The 21244-nt window shown below is 47.8% G+C and overlaps 1 protein-coding gene across 1 annotated transcript in view; it reads right to left on the bottom strand.

The window, feature by feature from the left end:
* Positions 1–21244, bottom strand: part of AATF (apoptosis antagonizing transcription factor) — a 93075-nt gene that overhangs the window by 1539 nt on the left and 70292 nt on the right. The gene's annotated exons all lie outside the window — the stretch shown is intronic.

Raw genomic sequence — 21244 nt, forward strand, 5'->3', positions numbered from 1 at the left:
TTATTTATTTCGACCTGTATGCCCACTCTAGAGGCTTGAGAGGGTAACACGAGCAAATAAAAACAACGTAATGTAAAATAAATAAATGAATTGACATGAAAGTAAGAAAAAGGACTCCACCCAATTCTAGGAAACTACCCATACATTACAATCAACATTTGCAACACTTCTGGGTGTCCCCTCCAAAGGAGAGTTGGAGAATGGCAACAAGAGAGAGAGAGGGCCTTCTCGGTGGTGGGTCCCGATTATGGAATTCTCTCCCCACTGAAGTCCACCAAGCACAAACATGGTTGTCTTTTCAGCACTAGCTAAACCCAGAATCATAACTCAGTGGATTCCAGATGCCTGCAGAGACATTACCGTGTTCAAATGCTGTCTAAATACAGAGAGGCAAAATAAGCCTCCCTGGGGAGCACGTTCCAGACCTCTGGTGCCACCACTGAGAAGACCCCGTCCTGTCTCAACAGCCACTGCTTCTCTGACTGGGTTTTCGTAGACGACCTGAGTGTGTAGATAATTTTATACTCGAAGGGGCCGTCCTTGAGGGAACGACCGTGTTCCTGGGGGAGGATACAGAGCCACGGCAGATGTTGAGGGCTGGTAAAATCGCTCCCACTGTCCCATCCCTACGAGGACGCGATGCTGCTAGATCCCTGCCCCCTTCCCCTTTCACCACTGGCTAAGGCTGACAGAAGTTGCAGTCCGCAAGACGCCCGCCCTTGACGTGAACAGTTTTCCAGGGCAGCCCCACATAAAACACGTTGCAGCAGTCTTGCAGACGGTGACTTGGGGCAAAGGAGGGGAAAAGTAACTTTCCAAGGTCAATTTCGAAGAGGCGAGCGGCACCATCACCCACCGCTTCAAATGAAAAAGGCCGGCAGATAATTAAAAATGCATTCAGCAATCTTTATTAATAAACACAGGAGCAGGGGAGGCCTTGCGTAGTGCCTCTCTCTCGCGGCACCGAAATATGTAAATACCGCGGCCAGCGCTAGATTCCATCTCTCCGGGGAATGAGGTTTTTCTTCCCCCCTATAAGTTTGCCCTTTCCAGACAAGGCTTTCAAAGAAGGGAACAAGATTGAATATTTTAATAGGATGTATGAGACGGTGGCGCTGCAAGGAGGATTCAATCAGGCAGCCTGTGTGGGACTATAATTTAGTTTTCATGTATGTTGTTCTGTTCTTTTCTTTTTTTCCCTTGAGGTTGACACAGTCCTTGCAGAGGAGGGGCGCTGGAAACAATCTAACAAGAGACTGAAATTAATAGCACCCATGTAAGCATTTCGGATGAACAGGGTCAGGACGGCACCGACAGCAAAAACGGGGGCTACGGTTTAAAAAGATAAAAAATGGAGTTCGTGTTTTTGAAGGCCACGAGGGCAAAAAAGATTCAGGAAAAGAGCAGATATATAACACGATCACAGGCGTCATGGGAAGCTCTCAAGTTTCTAGTCCTCGAGGATGGAGAGGTAAGCTGTGAAAACGCAATGCCCACCAACTTCATGATCAGAAGCTATTAATCTTAGTTTTCAATTCTCGGCTATTTTTTCATACAAGGTAATTATTTATTATTATTATTTATTATATTTATATGCTGCCCCATAGCCGAAGCTCTCTGGGCGGTTTACAAAGTGCTTGATTAAAGTATTTGAGCGTGGCTGGCTGGGGAACGCTGGGAGTTATAAGATTTTCCCCTCTCTAAACATACACAGGGTTGCGCCCTAAGTCTATGTAAATTCCTCAAAAACAAAAACGCGGCAGCCCACGTGAACTTATATTTGTGATTTGCGGCGTTCTGACATTTCCTAACAGGAAAACGAATCTGGAGGGCTGCAAATTCAGTAGGAGCAGAACACCAAAGGTTTTCAGCCACAACAGAATGACCACCCTGGGCCAGAAACGCAACATGTGTGTGTGTGTGTGTGTGTGTGTGTTGGGAATGCACAAACCTGGCTACCTGTCAGTAACTGAAAACTTCCTGGAAATACCACCTACCTCTTACATTGAACTAAACAAATATTATATATTCCGTTTCGGTCAGTAATTACAGCAACAGAAGTATTATCTCACTACTGCTGGTGTGTGTGCTGAAGAAAAAATCAAAACGGGATTTTAAATAAGATCTTATAGAATCATAGAATAGCAGAGTTGGAAGGGGCCTACAAGGCCATCGAGTCCAACCCCCTGCTCAATGCAGGAATCCACCCTAAAGCATCTCCGAAAGATGCTTGTCCAGCTGCCTCTTGAAGGCCTCTAGTGTGGGAGAGCCCACAACCTCACTAGGCAACTGGTTCCATTGTCGTACTGCTCTAACAGTCAGGAAGTTTTTCCTGATGTCCAGCTGGAATCTGGCTTCCTTTAACTTGAGCCCGTTATTCCGTGTCCTGCACTCTGGGAGGATCGAGAATTATATAGTGTTGAAATTGAATAAAAATTATTATAAAAAAAAAAAAAGAGAGGAACCAGGACCTCACGTGATTTGGAAGCTATACTTCTTGGCACACAGCTCCTTCTCTTCACCCCACTACACCAAAGTCCGAAAGCCACTTCTTTTGACAAAAACCACGGTCAGTGCTGTGAGGACATGTATTGTAGATGTTATTTATCTCCCCAACAATAGACAATTTTTGTTTTGTTAAGTTATGCCTTTATTTTAGTTGCCAGGTCATCTTAATCTGTACGCTGCCCTGAGATCTTAATGATATAGGGTGGGATAGAAATGTTTTAAATACATAAATAAATACATGTACAGCCTCTTTTTGAGATACCTGTTAAGTCTTTTTTTTTAAAGAGCCACAAGGTAGGCATATGTTACCTTTGTCATCGACTGGGGGCGTGAACTGTTAACCATAGCAGTACCAAATTTACACCAACTTAGAAAGTTGATTGTGCATCACTTTACGTGTGTGTGTGTGTGTGTGTGTGTGTGTGTGTGTGTGAGAGAGAGAGAGAGAGAGAGAGAGAGAGAGAGATCAGATTGGCAACACCTTGCTTTGGTCTGGTGGGAATTCAGAGATCATTTCTGCTTTTTTGCAACCCTAGAACATCTTCATCAAACAAAGGCGGATTCCTGCACGGAGCAGGGGGTTGGACTCGATGGCCTTATAGGCCCCTTCCAACTCTACGGTTCTAGGATTCTAAGAAACAAACATTTCACTGGCCAAGCAATTTTCTGTTGTCTAGTTCTGGCTCACACAGTGCAACTCCAGTAGTCCAAGCCCACTGTGCTGTTTACATTTCTTCTGCCCTTCTCCTGTCTTCTTACAACTCGAGAGACAATTCCTATTAATAATCCGATCAGAGAGAGAGAGGGAAAAAGCCACGGCCAATTTGGCCAAATGACCATTGTGCCCGAAAGCCTCTTTTAAACGCAGAGGGTGTTCAAATTAGCCAAACGCCAAGGAGCAAGTAATTAATTGCGCTTACTCCCAAGGTAAGAGCGCGCGGCAGGCGTGGGGTCAAAACAAGGGTCTCCCCTGAATTAAAGTTTAACTTACCCTTTATTGCAACCTACAAAAGCAAGTAATGAGCAGTAACATTTTTATTTCTGTTAAACTGTCATTTTAGGCTGAGCCGGGGATAATTACCTATTTCCACCGCAGTAAGGTTTTATCACCCTTAGTGAGGCATTTTCTAATTTAATATTTTTACTATATTATCATAAAACCTTGTTTCGGAGCGGAAGGGGGGGCAGGGAGAGAAAAAATTACTGCAAGGCCTTTGCCATAAAATACGCAAGCACCTTGGCTTAATTATTTCTGCGTTTCTTAAAAAAGGGAGGAGGAGGAGGAGGAGGAGGAGGAAGAGAGATGGACGCCAGTCCATCTAAATCAGCCTTCCTCAACCTGGGGCGCTCCAGATGTGTTGGACTACAACTCCCAGAATGTCCCAGCCAGCTACAACCAAACCAGTAACGGGAATTAACCTAGCTACAGTGGTGGATAGAAAAGCACACTAAAAACAATGCTAACCACCAGATACACAACAAGTAACTGCTCTGGTAGTCAAAACTAAACCAATCTTCATTTTACACACACACACACACACACAGAGAGCAAAGTCCACCTTTGCCTTGCACACTTGCACAAGCTCTATTTTTATTGTGTGTTTTAATACACTTTTAATTGCATCGTTGCTTTTAAACTGATTTTCTTTTTTGGGGGGAGTGTGCATGCCGCCTTGAGAACCCTTTGGGTCCAACCCCTGGGATATATATTGTCTTCTGCCGTTCTCGTAAAGAAGATTGAGCAAGCGACTAGAGAACTGCAGTAGTCGATTATTTGTACTACTGGTTCCATCTTCCTGACTCAAATCTCTTCCCTCAGTTCTTAATTTTTCTGCTCATGTTGGAGTCATATTAACCCTGCCTTGTATTTGACAACTCGCCATAGGCGACTAGGAGTTCAATGTAAGTTAGTGAGCAGGCTCACTGAGCAGGGAAGGATCAATCCAGCAGAGGTGGGGTGTTTTTTCTAGGAAACTATGATTAACACTTCTGGAACAAGCCATATTAAACCAGTTTCAAGCTGTGATTTAGTATCCTGGCTTGTTGCGAACCTGTTAACCGCAGTTTGCACTACAAACAAAACGGGAAACTACTTCAAAGGCTTCCTCGTTTATTTGCTGTCTCCTGAAAAAGGGGTAAGTCTACGAGCAGAAGGCCTTGTTCATACCTTGGCTTGTTAAGGAGAGAGAGAGAGAGAGAGAGATTCATACAAACTCTCCCAATGCTTATTATGTCTCACTACTCCTTGCTTACAAACGTGATTAAAAGGCTTATAACCACGATTAAAACCACGAGATTCACTATGAATAAAAAACAAAGTTACAAATGAGTAACACGCATTCAAAATCAGCAGCAAATTAAATCGCCTGGCCCCAAATGCCCTCAGCTCCTGAATGCCTTTCAAAAATAGAAACGTCTTTCCGTCACGTTTGAAAAGAGGTCCATGATGCGTCTATAAGCAATTTCTTTTAGCTAGCTAAACGGCTCCGTTAGACAAAGATTTGAGGAAGAACTTCTAGACGGAACGTCTGACATATAGGTAAGGGCAGTGTTACATTTATTGTCACACTTAGCGGGTCAAATATGCGTTCTTCAAGAAGGACGCAGACAAGCTGGAGCGTGTTCAGAGGAGGGCAACCAGGATGATCAGGGGTCTGGAAACAAAGCCTTATGAAGAGAGACTGAAACAATTGGGCATGTTTAGCTTGGAGAAGAGAAGATTGAGGGGAGACATGATAGCACTCTTCAAATACTTAAAAGGTTGTCCCACAGAGGAGGGCCAGGATCTCTTCTCGATCCGCCCAGAGTGCAGGACATGGAATAACGGGCTCAAGTTACAGGAAGTCAGATTCCAGCTGGACATCAGGAAAAACTTCCTGACTGTTAGAGCAGTACAACAATGGAATCAGTTGCCTGGTGAGGTTGTGGCCTCTCCCACACTAGAGGCCTTCAAGAGGCAGCTGGACAACCATCTGTCAAGTATGCTGTAGGGTCGATTCCTGCACTGAGCACAGGGTTGGACTTGATGGCCTTTTAGGTCCCTTCCAACTCTACTATTCTATGATTCTATGTGACTGTGGCCTTAGCTAGACCTAAGGTTTATCCTGGGATTGTCCCGGGGTCATCCCTGTTCATGTAAATGACACACAGGGGATCCCGGGAGCAGGCAGAGATGACCCTGGGATAAACCTTAGGTCTAGCTAAGGCCTCAATGTAGCTCTGTTTGCATTAGCAGAGCAAAAAGGGATTAGACATTTTTGATATTGTTTTAGCTCACTTGTTATTTTATATTATTTTAATGCCATTTTAATTGCTGCTTTTGTTTTATGTTACGGTGCTTTTATTTGGTCTTCGTTGAAATGTTGATATCGTTTCACCTCCTTGGAACTTTGTGCAACAAGGCGAGGTATAAATGCACTAAATGAATTTGCTGCACACAACAAACATCTATTAATTTGATAGAGTTATTTGGAATGAAAGAATAACCTGAACTCAGAAATAAAATTAATTTAAATTTTAAAAAAGAGGCATACTAACTAAAGGCATGCAAGACAACCCCATCGTCTGAATATTATCACTAGATTGGATTGCCCGTTTTACATTGAATGTGTTTATAATTTGTATATTGCTTGCTGTATCTCAAGCCTACAATCTTTTTCCTGTTTTTGTAATATCAAGCAAATAAATGATAGATTGATCCTCCTCTTGTATGATCTACTCACCTAAAAGTGGGCGAAATTAGACATTTCATATGTTCAACGTGTAAAAGTTAGTAAAAGCTCCAAGAGCCAAGTCCAGAATGAGTAAGGATGAATAACCATTAAAATATTACGCTTGCCTACATGAGCCAACAGACCACATTTTCTAGAAGCCGCCTTGAGCGTTAGGAGCAACTGAAGATTATAAATTGCTTTGCGCTCAGAAGTGTAAAGATAATAAAGACTTCCTTTAATTTGACTCAGTTTCCAATATTTTTGCACTGTGCATTTCCAGATTTATAATCATGAGGACTGGTGACCTCCTTTACCTGGGGATTGTGACAGGAACCTGTTGGCATTTTGCAACTTGGGTGGGACTGTATGCTTTGCATGCAGAAGGTTCAAGTATTTTAGAACATAAGAAGAACTCCACTGGATCAGACCATGGGTCCATCTAGTCCAGCACTCAGTTTACACAGTGGCCAACCAGCTGTCGGCCAGGGACCCACAAGCAGCCCATGTTCCCCAGCAACTGGTGTCGATTCTCAGTTTTTAACTTCTCTTGAGGATAAAACTCTGAGCACCAGCTGCTGGCGAACATGTGTAGGAGGCTTCTCTCGCACTCATGTCCTGCTCGTGGGCTTCCTAGAGGCAGCTGGTTGGCCGTGGTGGGAGAACAGAATGCTGCAGGGCCGCGGGGCCTTTTGGACTGATCCAGCACAGCTCTTCTTCAATTCTTATGACAGCGCTGGCAGCCAGAACAGATAATACTACACTTGAAGTGACAATAAATCTGGCTCCCTGCTTTCCTAACTTGCAAGCCGGGCTGTATTGCCATTCATCCCTGCTGAAGAACAAATGCAAGCCGTCCACCTGCAGTGCAAATGACAAACGAAAGTATGTTTTAAGAGCCTTTCGTTCAAGGATCTCTCTCTCTCTCTCTCGGGACTTATAGGGCAGCTGATCGCGATTCTCGCCTAAGGGACTCAGAAAGAGTCCGCTGTCTTTCCTTCTGTCAATTGGATCACCCAGTCTTGAGCAGCGAAGTCCCCCAATTTGCTGGAATATTTTAAATTAAGGTTGCCGCCTACTTCTGGAACATCGGGGAGACGCGCCCTTAAACACAGTATGGCTTTGACATTTCCAGCCCTGGTAGCTCCCTTAATACCAACATGCAATACCCAGTTTTAATCAATTGTGCATGTCCTTTGCCATGTAGATAGGCCCTGAGAAAGCCAGAGAGAAGAGCAGGAAAGGACAGCTATAGAGGTTTTAAATCATTCCTTCTTTCCAGAGAACATTGGGAATTATAATTCGGGGAGGGGGGAGAGAGAGAGAGAGAGAGAGAGATCACTAAGAGAGAATTCAAAGCATCAAACTAAAACTCCCAGGATTTGGAAGCCCCTCCCCCCCCGGATACGTAACAGGTTAAGATTGTATAAGATTAATTGATTTAATGAATTTATAGCCTGTGTTTCAGGGTAAGGCCTCACAAGGTCGCTTTAAAAAGGAGAAAAGCAAATCAAAACAGGCCAATAAAATCATAAATAGGAACAGCTTAAACAAGTATAAAACGGTATAAAATCCACAGAGCTAAGTGAAACAAAACAGTTTAGAAGAGGGATGGGCAACTCCAGATGTTTTGGCCTCCAGATGCCGTTGGCTATGCTGGCTAGGCCTGACTGGAGGTGTGGGCAACTCCAGATGTTTTGGTGTACCCTTGGTTTAAAAGGCCTGTCGAAAGATCACCAATACCCAAAGGGATCTCCCGAGGGGGATGGAATTCCGAACATGGGTGGGGGGGAGCGTACCACTAAGGATGTCCCATCCGTGGGACCTGCCAGTCTGACGTTTCTTTATGGTGAACCAGATTGCAAGACCTCGGAGACCAAGTGGGAGCCCTAAGCGAGTTCACGGGTGCAGGCGTTCCGTCTAATAACCTGGTCCCACCTGCTCAGGGTTTTAAAAGGCCAAAACCAAAACTTTTTTAAGTTGAGCCCGGAAATAAATCGGCAACCGATGTCACTGGCGCAGAATTGGTGTGATCGGATCCGAACATCTGGTGTGATCGGATTCCCCCACAAGTGTTCTGGCAAGAACTGAATTTTCAGGACTTTTAAAGGCAAACCCACCCACCCAACCTGGCTTTGCAGTACCTTCGCCTGGATGAAACCAGGGTGTGCGTGACGGAAGAGGTTAAGTTTGTAGTACAGACACACTTCTAATTCTTCCTCTTCCCTCTCTCATTTCAACTTCTCGCCCCCTCTCTCATCTTTCGATCTCTCTCTTCTTTCACTCCCTTTGAAGCATTTTCTTTTTTTAAAAAAAAATATGGTATTTGTATGCCGCCTTTTAGGGGAAACCTCTCGCTTTCATAACTTAAAATAGAATACAATATGGCCGCAATCCTACACGTGTTAAGATAGGGCAAAGTCCTACAATTCCCAGCATAGCTGGCTGGGGCATGCTGAGAGTTGTAGGACTTTCCCCTGTCTAAACATGCATGGGATTGTGTCCTTAAACAATAAATGTATATATTTTTTAAAAAACAGCTAATGCTAAAGCATATTGTCTAGTAAAATACAACTAATTTCTTCCTTGGTTTTACCAATGTTCAGTCAGCCCATAAGCCACTGGTCGAAATACAGTACTGCAGTAGCGCTCGCCCACCCACCCCCCACAGCAGCCTGGCTGGGGGATGATGGGAGTTGTAGTCAACACACCTAGAGGGCATCTGGGCGGCCGAGGGAAGGCTGCTGGTAGGCAAGAGGGTGCAGAAAGCACGTTGGGATCTGCCAGGAGATCCCAGAGTGATTTGCAGGAAATCACCAAGGCAGGTCCAATTGTTAATTGTTTAACTGAAGTGAACAGCCTAAAGGGTTCTCCTCTCTCTCTCCACCCCTAAATTAGGCTGCTGAAATTAAGGAAGGTTAGGGAGAAAATCCAGAGCGGATTTTTGCACGGAAGGGCTACTACGAATTCCCTTCTGGAACTGAAAACCAAACCCTGGGTTGAGCATCTGCTTAATTCTAAGCGTCTGTCTTTCTGCCTGACTCACTTTCCTTGTACTTGGCTCTAGTCGGATCTCTGGTGAGAGATCTAACGGTCCGGATCCTGCCGGACTGACGTTTCCCCGGTCCTACCGTATGGTATGCATTTGATCAAAGAACCCGGATGATAAATTAGCAATGGGCTATCCCACCAAGCGTTGCAAAGGAGCGGGGAGAAACTGCTTTGCTCCTGGCCGGGAGCAAAAGCATCTGGGGCAAGGATCCCCAACCGTCCTGGACCCGGGGGGCACCTTTGGGAATGTGAGAAACGGATGGGGGCACCACCACAAAATGGCACCCATGGAGGATGCGGCTAGTCACAAAACGGTTGCCCTGGGGGCCTGCAGGAAAGGAAGAGCGAGGCTAGAGGCTGGCAGGGAGGGAGAAATGGAGACCGTGGCTTCCTTGCTCACCCAATCTTCTGCCTACACGGGCCTTTCCCCTTTGCTCTCTTTCTCTCGGCTTCCAGCCTCCAGCCTTGCTGTTTCTCTCCCCTAACCCCTTTCCTTGGTCTTCCGCTCCCTACCCCATCCCTAACCCTTTTCTTTCTCTCCCTCCTTAGCCCCTAGCCTGCTCCTTCTCTTCCATTCCCTCGCGATTTTTCTCTCCCACTCTCCTTTTTACCTCGCTGCTTCTCCCCTCTCCTGGCCTCTAGCCTCTCTGTCTCCCCTCTGTCTCACTTTCTCTTCCTATCCGCTGACCAGCAGCAGGGACAGGAAGGAGAACCTGACAACCCCCAATGTTTTAGCATTTATTCTTCTTATTCTTATTATTGAAGCGGCAGAGAGCGGAGAACTTCGCAGGTGCCGCCGGAGGTCCCCGTAGATGCCATTACACCCGTGGTCCCCTCCTACATTTCCGGTTCCTCTGGGCAAAGGAATATATATATATATGTCACGATTCTGAAAGAATACAGGGGGTGGATGGGAAACGCCACCAGCAGAATGCAGCATTGGCTGCCAAATGCTGTTCCCAATGTTCTCCCAAAAGTTACACTTCAAACCACGGAGGCAATACCTGGCAATTCTCGGAAGACCGGAGAACTGCTGAATACGATTTCCAGTGGTACCGGGTGCGGGTTTCTTTTGCCTTCCCCGGACCAGCGGGCGCCCGATGAATTCTGTCGAACTGCAAACATTGCAGAACGAACGGCGCAAAACAAGAGCGGCCCTGACTTAACTTGTAGGCATTTTTGTTTTAGTTTCGGCGGGTCGCAAAATCCGGCTTTTGGCCGTCGCAGGATTTGGGCACACGCAGCTCCCAAGCCAGGGCGGCCCACGGTGCCTTCTCTGTGTCCACAGGCGTAAGCCAAGCCGCGGTGCCTTAACCCCCACCAAAGGGGCAGGTGCGAACGGAACCAAAGTGGAGCGGGGCATTATTAAAGATGAATATCGAGAAAGGCGGCCCAGTATTTTTCAACTCCCCACATTTTCTCCTTCCCTTTCAAGCCTCCTCCTCTTCCGTGGCTATAAACGAAAAAGGGGAGAATGAACGCTAGGTGGCAATCTCGGCCTCATTTAACCTCTGAGGCTGTGGAAAAATGGAAAAACACTCTCTCTCTCTCTCTCTCTCACACACACACACACAAACCCACCAGAGAACGTGGGCAAAACTCAGGCGATAAATTAATCAGCAAACCCAGCAAGCATCACCAGAGCTGCTAGCTCTCCGGGTGTGGGTGTGGGTGGGGAGAAACGGTCTGTAGCCTTTCCTCTTTCTTCCCAGGCCAGGAATGGGTCCTTCCTTCCTTCCCCCCCCTCCAGGCCACACAACTGCTGTTTAGCCCCTGCGCTTCGAATTCCAAAAGCCAGGTACGTGACCTCTGACGGGGCTCCTTCGTCTGAGAAGAGGAGCAAGATTTATAAGGATTTCAGACAGAAAGCATGGAAAAGGGGGCGGGGTGGGAGAGAGAGGTTCTTTATACTTTACTGACCCTGCCCAGAAAGGACAGCAGTGGTGGTGGTGGTGAGGGCAGAATGGCTTCTCTCCCTTGCTGTACCCCTCAGAGACAATGCCCCCTCCCCAAATCTAAGCACCCCGGGGGCTATTCCGTCCCATGCATCTCCTGTTCCTAGTGGTCCATGCTCTCAATGCTGCATCTTGTGTTTCCTGATGCTTCTGGCCGGCAACTCGTGTTCGTTTGAACCAGCTCCGGTTGCCGTCTCAATTCAGCATGCGCTGAAGGGCCCTGTGTTGGGCTCATGCAGTGGCCCAATCCTACGAGGACTGAGACCGAAGCAACAGGCCCCTAAACCCTTCCTTCCCACCCTGAACATCCATGGGGCACTGCCTTTAATGGCCCCGTACGGTGACTTCATCCACTACCAAGCGCTTTGCGAGTTTCTGATGGAAGCTGGCATTTCTCCCTGCATTTAAGGAGGGCTGTGTGTGTATGGAGGTGCGCGTGTGTGTCCACATGGTACCTGTGCTTATTTCAGATGCAGGCAGGCTTCTCGCATGTGGGACCTACGTTGCTTTTTGCTTGAACTCTGTGGCCCACCAACAGGAGCCAGGAGCAAAATGGCAGCCCTAGGGTGGAACGAGTGACTTGTTCCCATGAGGCATGTGCCGTGATAAGCTGGAGGTACAAGGTGTGTGTGTGTGTGTGCACGTACAGGGGGGAGAGCCTTTTGTTGTTCCTGCTGAACAAACGGGCGTTAGTAATAGGGATGTGCTCCGCTTCTAATCGGACCGGCGAATTAGAAGCGGAGCGGGGTGCTTCGCCTCCCCTTAAGGCGGAGGCGAAGAGGATTGGGGGGCCGGCGGAGCGTGGCGAAGAGGATCGAGGTGAAGGCGGATCCTTCGCCTCGATCCGGAGCTCCGCCGGAAAGGTAAGTGGGGTTTACCGGGCCCTGCCGCTGTCGCCCATGCGGCGACAGTGGCAGGGCCCGGTAACACCCCCCCCGCCCTCCTCTCCCTTACCTGCCTCCGTCCGCGGTCCGTCGGCTTCTTCAATTGAGCCCGCGGTTCAACCAGGAAGTCTGGGCCGCACTTGTAAGGCCCCCCTCCCCCTTGGTCCCTTACCGGGCTCTGCCACCGTCGCCGCACGGGCGGCGACGGCGGCAGGGCTCGGTAACCCCCCCCGCCCTCCTCTCCCGGCCTTACCTGGCGCCACTCCCCTCCATTACGGAGCTCCGATTCGGAGCCGGAGCTCCGCGGCGAAGAGGAACGGAGTATGGGCGGAGCGGCACGGGCCAATCCGAAATTTTCGGATCGGCCCGCGGGGCGGAGCTGGGGGTCCATGCATACCCCTAGTTGGTAACCCTTGCTGGTCTACTACAAATCACCCAGGAGGTTAAAAGGAGATCGCAATTAGGGGTGGCCCTACCGTTAGGTAGGCTGAAGTGGTCGTCTCAGGCGGCAGATGACCTGAGGTGTTGGGAGGAAAGAACTGTGTGCCTTGTGGCCTCCCTAAACTCGCCCGCGGCCCCCCATCACCAGTGATGAAGAAACAGCCTTTTGTACATGAAACGGGAGTGGGCGCCATCTTGTTCTTTGCCTCAGGCGGCAAAATGACTTGGGGAGGCCCTCATCACCATCTGCCCTCCTGCCCACCCCTGGCCTGTACATTACATCCCACACAAGACGCAACAATCTGGAAGGACTTCCTGGCAACCTCCCCGATGGCGGGTGCGAATAGGTTAACTGGGCTAATGGCTTCTCCAAAACAGATTTGAAGCAGAGCATGCGGATTAATATATTGACATCTGTTTTAAGCCAGGTGACTGGACTAGCAAACCACTGGATTCTTGCCCAACTCCAGTTCTATGGCAACCCTTGGAATTCATCAAGTTTCTTCGAAAAGATTCATCAAAAAGTTTCTCAGAGAAGGAATAAATACTTCACCAAGGCTGCGTCCTGCAGTTCTGCACCAGCCGCTGAGCACAATTTAGAAGTTAGTGCAGAATTACGCCTCTGAAGAATCTTTCCGTATTTCTTTGCAAAGCAAAGTTTCTAGTCCCTATGGCTGTGTTGGTAGATCAAAGAAAGAGAGCGCTCTGTTACTCTTTGCTCTTCCCCATGGAAATTGTGTAGGATGCAACTTTTGCAGAATCCAAACGCTGCAAAGGTCACAGAATGCAACTTTTCTTTTGACTTTTTCGTCTTAGCATCGTTCCATCAGTGCTACTGAGTCAACTACACATTTTTCCTCCGCTGAAGTTATTACTTTCCCGATGGTTGGTTCGTCTTCTTCCCCACCTGCACTGAAATTTGGGTAGATTAATCACTGTAAAAGCGCACACACACACACACACACACACACACACATCAGGAGTCAAGAAGTGTGAGGGAAGAGCCTCTTCTTTTGTGTACTTTAATATCCCGTGTGCCTGGGATGATTTCCTCTCTTTCACAGCTTGACTGTTTTGTAACAGATTCTATGCAAGAGATGACAAATTGTCTCGCCAGGGGAAGACGACAAATCATCCTGCCGTTCTTAACAGGTTAGCTTTTATTTATTTATTTTATTAAAAGATGGGGAAGGAAATTTCCATAACGAAAGAGTTTCCAGCAAATTTACGGCAGGGGCTGGTTTGGTATTTTACAGCCTGCTCTATGCCATAGGCTTGGGGGGTGGATGGGGTGTTCGCTGTTGGGGGGGGGGAGAAAAGGGGGAGGGCCGGTCAGGCTGTGAGCGGCATTTTCAGAATCAGGTCTGGGGAGGTAAGCTGTGGGAGGATCTAGAAAGGGCTGAAGTTGACAGAAGAAAGAACGGATGGGAACCAAGATCACTGGTTTTCCACTGATGGATTATGCCCCGATCTAATGTAGATTGTTATTTTAAGCATGTGGGTTGAAGGAGGGGATCCCTAAAACACTGGCGCTGTCAGGGCAGGACGTTGGGGCAGGTGTCGAGGGCCTCACTCGGCAGAACGCTCAGGAGAGCCCCCAAAACAAACCATATTTTGAATCGAGTGAAGCAATACATCTTGTCTTCTAAAGACCCCATCCCCAAACAACCACCCCATAAGGTCATTAATTCTAGAGTCTGAGATTACCTAACTGCTCCGTTCCCCTAAAATGAAGGCACCTGAGAGGCAGAGAAGGAGAAATGCAGAGATCCCCAGGGAAACAATGAAAAGTGTCGCAGATGGGGCTTAGAAGTGAGTCATCGGCCTCAAAAGGCTGAAGATCGCTGGGGTACAAGGCGGACAAGGTGGGGAGCAGGAAGCAGGCTCAAGGCAATCACAGCTGAGGAGTGGAGGGACGAAGGGACGAAGGAACGAGGGCCCAAACCAGGCAGGCGAGGTGAGAGGGAGGCAGGGCTCGGCGTCAAAGGAAGCTGGTCCCAGGCCTGTGGTCGGAAAGTGCACAGCCCAGCAACCCTTCTGAAGCCAAGTTTTCACTGAGCTGAAGTCCGGCAGAGGGTGCTCCTATCTGTGGCAGGGGTGGGCAACCTGCGGCCCTCGGCTGGATTTCTGCAAGCAAGAATTCCAGACCTTTGGCAAGGGAGAACGGTCCCTCCCCTGGCAGTCTGGCTAGGCGGGCCAGGGAAGGGGGGGAGGAGGAGGGAAGAGAAACAAACAGGGTGGTAAAGAGAAAGAGTGGGATGCAGAGAGAGCGAAAGGGGGTGCAGAGAGAGAGTGAAAGGGGGTGCCGAGAGAGCGCGAAAGGGGGTGCAGAGAAAAAAGAAAGAGAGAAAGGGGGAGAGAAAGGAAGATGCAGAGAGAAGGAGGATGGAGAGCAAGAGAGGTGGGATGCAAAGAGAGAGAAAGGGAAATGCAGAGAAAGTATGTGTGAGAAAGAGGGGGTGGAGAAAGAGGGATGCAGAGAGAGGGGGTGCAGAGAGAGAAAGAGGGATGCAGAGAGAAGGGTACAGAGAGAGGGGGTGGAGAGAGAGGGGGTACAGAGAGAGGGAGTGCAGAGAGAGAGGGGGTGGAGAGAGAGAGAAGGATGCAGAGAGAGGGGATGCAGAGAGAGAAAGGGGGATGCAGAGAGGGGTACAGAGAGAGGGGTACACAGAGAGAGAGAAACTGCAGAGGAAGGGAAAGAGAAAGAAAGGGGGATGCAGAAAGAGATGGGGGGCTTATAGAGTACCCACAAGGGAATGGAACCAACAATAGATAAAGTGAATCCTCACACCCGTTCTAAGGTCACATCGATTTGACATTGCAGCAGATATTAAATAGGACAGGATGTGAGCAATCAAGATCTACTGAGGAGAAGGCCTACCTCGTAGGGATGTTGTGAGAACAAGCTAAGGAAAGCACTTTGCACTCTTCAAACAAGCATTTTAAAACAGGGCAAGCTCCTTGTTTTTGCCAGAGATAGCTGGATTGACAGCTTCAAACCCAAATTCCTCCACTAATCCACCCACTCAGTGTTTTTAATACCAGACGTACAAAATGTGCAGAGTAAAAGCGGGGATCTTGGGAAGACGCCGCCCCCCGCCAACTCTTATGTCACAGAAATGTATTAATCCTTTAATGCCTGGATTTCGTAGGACGCACCCCCTACAGCTCGCAGCAAGATGGGGCTGTGACTGACATAGGAGGAGAGCCAGCTTTGAGAACCCGACAGCCGGCCCCAATCGAAGGTCACAACTCATCCCCCTGTGACGGCCCGCAAAAGAGCCGCCGCTACAATGGCGCTACGGCTGAGCGTCTGGCACTGCCTCTACTTTCTGCGTTTTGGCAGGAAACGCTACACTGCGCAGAGAAGGGGCCGCCTGCTCCCTTTAACTTGAGCCCGTTATTCTGTGTCCTGCACTCTGGGAGGATTAAGAAGAGATCCTGGCCCTCCTCTGTGGGACAACCTTTCAAATGCTTCATAGAATCATAGAATAGTAGAGTTGGAAGGGGCCTATAAGGCCGAGTCCAACCCCCCACTCAATGCAGGAATCCACCCTAAAGCATCCCTGACACACAGCTGTCCAGCTGCCTCTTAAATGCCTCTAGTGTGGGAGAGCCCACAACCTCCCTAGGTAACTGGTTCCATTGTCATACTGCTCTTACAGTCAGGAAGTTTTTCCTGATGTCCAGCCGGAATCTGGCTTCCCGCCACTTGAGCCCATGATTCCGTGTCCTGGACTCTGGGATGATCGAGACGAAATCCTGGCCCTCCTCTGTGGGACAATCTTTCAAGTATTTGAAGAGTGCTCCCATGTCTCCCCTCAATCTTCTCTTCTCCAGACTGTTCTGATTAATGTGGCTTTGGTGGGTTGTTTCACACAGGTGCTGGCTGTTAATCATTGAGCCTGTACAGACAACACACCAAGCCATGGTTAGGCCGCTAAACCGTTTTGCAGCAAATGGTGAGTGAGCGTGTTTAAACCATGGTTTTGTAGCCACCATGGTTAGGAATGGTACACACAACACACTAAATCATGGTTCACGCGACACGCTTAGCCATAATATTTAGCTCAAGATGGTTAACCACTGTGGTTCAGTGTGCCGTCTGAACAAGGTCACTGTTCCCCTCTTCTTTCTGATGCGCCTGGTTGGTTTTGGTTTTGTCTCAGTTCATAAGAGGGATTGTAGCAAATCCTCACTTGTGTCTGAAACTGGCATTTTCTGCCAAAACTTTTCACATTTCAAAATCTCCTTGTTTAGAACATTTGTCTTTTAAAAGGTATAAACTGGATGCATGGTTGCTGGCTGTTTATTGCGGCTTGGGACTTCAGGCAAGAGGCATCTGTCCTGTCCCTGGTAGTCTGATGGCCAAGAAGGAAGAAGCAGAGAAAGAAAATGGGGTGGCAGAAAGAGAAAAGGGGCGAGCCACACAGTTTTGCCCACTCCTGTCTTAGAGGAAGGGCAGGATGAAACAAAGTAAGGACTGATTGGTTGATGCCCTTCATCATTCAGCCCAAGAGCTCACTCGCTTTTCTTCTCCCTGCTGAAACGTCGAAATTTCCTTCGGTTCCAAAATTGCTCCTTTCCTACATTCGCAAAAGGCAGCCAGGTTTTGGTGGCAGATGTTTTTGCTAGAACAATGAGGTTCGCAGCGCCCTTTTCCCATCCGCATTGTGCGCGCGTGTCCACCAGCCTCTGCATCAACGGGCAAATTATAAACCGTGTCAATCCGCGTTGATGCAAAGCTCTAATCCTCTTTAACTAGAGATCAAAATCACTACCATGAGTTATGTTTGTCCCGTCATCTGATAAGGAACAGAGGGAGCGCTAATAAAAAGGAGCAACGGGAACCCGTAACAAGGCTGTTAAAAAGGAGCTCCTATTTTTTTTTAAAAAAAAAAAATGCTCTTGTTTGGAGCGATTAGATCGGTGTCACACTATTTCGCCCCAGCCCTGGTTTACATGTTGGGAGCATATGTCCCCAACACCACCAAATCATCAACTTGAGACGCCTTCATGGAATCCCTTGAGAAGACGTGTGCGTTCTCGCAAGGGGCCATTGCCAAGTATATTCCGCATACCCAGCACATGCAAGGAAATTGTGTATCTGGTACAGAATTTGGCATCCTAATAATGCACAGTAGCTTGTCCACAATGTATATCTCAAAATTCCACAGGAGCAGAGAAAGAAGCATTGGGTGAAGAATTCAACTCCTGAAGAACTTCAGCAAGTGTTCAGTTTAAAAGCGAGTTTCCAGCCCTCATGCGTACAAAGATCAGCTTGAAAGTATATAGGTAATCCCTACTAAAGTCTCTGTAGCCAAAAAAAGATTCCCAGTGCCTGGAGGAAGCACGCAGCATGTATTTTTTGACCTTTGTCCACAGCTATTTTTGTGAACCGCCCAGAGAGCTCTGGCTATTGGGCGGTATAGAAATGTAATAAATAAATAAATAAATAAATAATAAAATAAAGCTAGCCAAAAACAGTATTATGCAAAACAAGAAAAAGTAGAGAAAGCGACTCCATGTACAGAATCTATGCAAGATGCAGAGTTCGGCATAAGAAATTTGGATGTCCTTCTTACCACTGAAGAAATCCTAACATCCAAAGAAATTTGGATGTCCTTCCTACCACTGAAGGATTCACACTTGGAACTGTAGTTGTTTGGTATCAAGTCACCTCTAGGGTTCCTGGTTAAGATCTGTTAGTGGTCTGGCTCAGACGTCACGGCGAGGGTCTGTGTGTATCTCACACACATTCCAACTGTATGGTTTGAACAAACCACAAGCCTCAAACCACAGTTGGAAACCTAATTCAAATGGGAGTTTCGAGTTCTTGCTCGGAGGTAAACTATGGTTTGTGCAAACCATAGTTTCCATAATTTGGATGCCCCAGTGAACAATGGTTTGGAAAAGAATCCAAGTGCGCAAGGGACAAGAGAGCAAGTCCATTCACGACACCAAACCATGGTTCAGCCATTATGTCTGAACTGGGGCAAAAATTTAGGCTACCTGTTTCTTCAAGGTTGTAAAGAGCTTACCATAATAATTTTACTTTGGGGGTCGGGTCATGATAATAATCCCGTTTTAAAGACGTTTACATGGGTGCAAGTTCCTCTGAAAATAAAAAAAAATACTCCTGGTAAGAAAGTCAAGCCTCACGGAGAAGAAAGGGAGAATATTCCACAACCCAAGTGCCACTACTGATAAGGCCATCCGCAATCTGTAAAGCTTTACTAAGAACATCGATGGGGTGATGGGACCAGCCTGTGCTGTGGTTGAGCGGGCCGGATTTCAAAATGGTTGCATGAGGCCGGGTGTAAGGGCTAGGGAAAGGGGTTCGACGGATGAGAAGCAAGGACCGGAAGCAAGGATTTGATGAATGCATCTCATTCCGTCAAGAAAGAGAAGCAGGCTTGATGGGAAGTAAGAGCGAAGCCCTGGAGGGAAGAGATAATCGAGGGGAAGGAGACGAGAAGACTGGACTCCAGGGAGAGAGACGGATAAAGCCTCCAGATGTAGGCCGAGGGAGGACTCATCGTCCTGTTCAGCATCCAGGACGCTAAACCAAAATTAAAAATAGCCATAACAGGAGAGGAAAAGAGGCAGCTAGGCCAGACGTTAAGGGGCAGAGGAAGAGAACAGGAGAGGATGTGGGGACGGTCAACTGCAAGGCTTGACAAACGAAGGGCCGTTGAAGAGGCTGTTGAGGGAAAAGCCACTTTAGGCTTGAATAAGTGGAAACTGCAACGAAGTGTTGCAGTGTGGAGTGTTTCCCCAGGATTTCAGTCGCTCCACACACACCCCGCCCTACCCCAAACTCAAGAGTCAGCATGCCATAGTCACGGAGCATGGGGTTCCCCTAAAGAAGTTGGGGTTCCTCCAAGCTGATGCTGCTACCCCTGTGCACAGGTGGTGCCGGTTCAGCTAAACACGCAACGACGCTCACAGGCTGGACCTTGGAAACAGAGGGAACGGCGCCAATGTGGGTCATTCGGCGGTGGGAGGTGCTTGCAGGCCCGCTTCATCCGGAATAGAGGAAGGAAACAGAAGGAAGAGCGTCTCCTTGGCCAAGCCTCACCTTGCGGTCCAGGACAGTTACACGCGATCCCTCCCTGCTGCTCTTTCTTCATGATGGAGGAGCGAGAAACGCTTTCATGTGCAGCTAGACAAGGTCTCAGGAGTGTGCGGGCGTGTGTTTTTAATCAACCTACAGGGAGCACGTTTCACATCGACTTGGAGCTGACTTCAAGCCTGCAGAATTGACTGTCTTCTTTACTAGAACCCAGAGATGCGCCAACCGGAGCCTGGTGCAACAGGAGCACTTGGAATTCAAGAATTCTGGGCCCAGGAATTTGTGCTCAGGACCAGAACTGAATGGAGATCAGCGGTCCCTACACACACAAACCCACTCCTGGTTATCCCACGTTTTCCTCATTTCAGCAGCATAATTGAGAACATAGAAACAGACGTGCTGGGTCAGACCAAGGGTTCATCGCTCTGTTCACACAGCGGCCAACCAGCTGCCCATAGGATACCCACAAGAAGGACATGAGTGCTCCTACCCATGTTCCCCAGCAACTGATGTACACAGGCATACTGCTTTGGATACTGGAGGTAGCACATAGCCATCAGGACTAGTAGCCATTGATAGCCTTCTCCCATTCAGCCAACCCCCTTTAAAGCCGTCCAAATGGGTGGCCATCACCACCTCTCGTGGTAGCGAATTCCATAATTTCACTCTGCGCTGTGTGAAGAAGTCCTTCCTTTGATCTGTCCTGAATCTCCCACCCATCAGCTTCATGGGATGACGCCTTTGGGTTCTAGAATTATGGGAGGGGAAGAAAAATGTCTCCTTCTCCACATTCTCCAGCCCATACCTGGTTTTGTCCACCTCTATCAGGTCTCCCCTTAGCCTCTTTTTTCCCAAGCTAAACAATCCCAGCTATTTTAACTTTCCCTCATAGGGGAGATGCTCCAGCCCCTTGATCATTTTAGTTACACTTTTAAGCACTTTTCCCAACTCTACAATACCCTTTTAAAGATATTAATTTAGGTAGGATAATGTCGTTGCTAAACAACAGGGAACCAGAGACCTTGGCCAATCTACTGCAAAACACCCAGAGATCCAGCAGTAGAACTACCTTCACTCCATCCTTGATTTAAGAGGAACCCCAAGACCCTGCCATGCAATCTGCATTGCAAAGGATTCTGGGATTCTCCATTCATGCACACTGATAGCTGCTTGCTGAAACTAAATGTACCCACCCACACATCCTTTTTTAAAAAAAACTCTTTTCTTTAAGATGATGTTTATTTATATAAACTAGGGTGACCCATATGAAAAGGAGGACAGGGCTCCTGTATCTTTAACAGTTGCATAGGAAAGGGAATTTCAGCAGGTGTCATTTGTATATACGGAAAACCTGGTGAAATGCCCTCTTCATCACAACAGTTAAAGTGCAGGAGCTATACTAGAGTGACCGGATTTAAAAGAGGGCAGCTTTAACTGTGGTGATGAAGAGGAAATTTCACCAGGTTCTCCATATACACAAATGACACCTGCTAAAGATACAGGAGCCCTGTCCTCCTTTTCATAGGGTCACTCTAGTTTATATAAATAAACATCATCTTAAAGAAAAGAGTTTTTTTTAAAAAAGGATGTGTGGATGGGTACATTTAGTTTCAGCAAGCA

Source organism: Elgaria multicarinata, chromosome 22 (genome assembly GCF_023053635.1).
Source record: "Elgaria multicarinata webbii isolate HBS135686 ecotype San Diego chromosome 22, rElgMul1.1.pri, whole genome shotgun sequence".
Taxonomy (NCBI): Eukaryota; Metazoa; Chordata; class Lepidosauria; order Squamata; family Anguidae; genus Elgaria; species Elgaria multicarinata.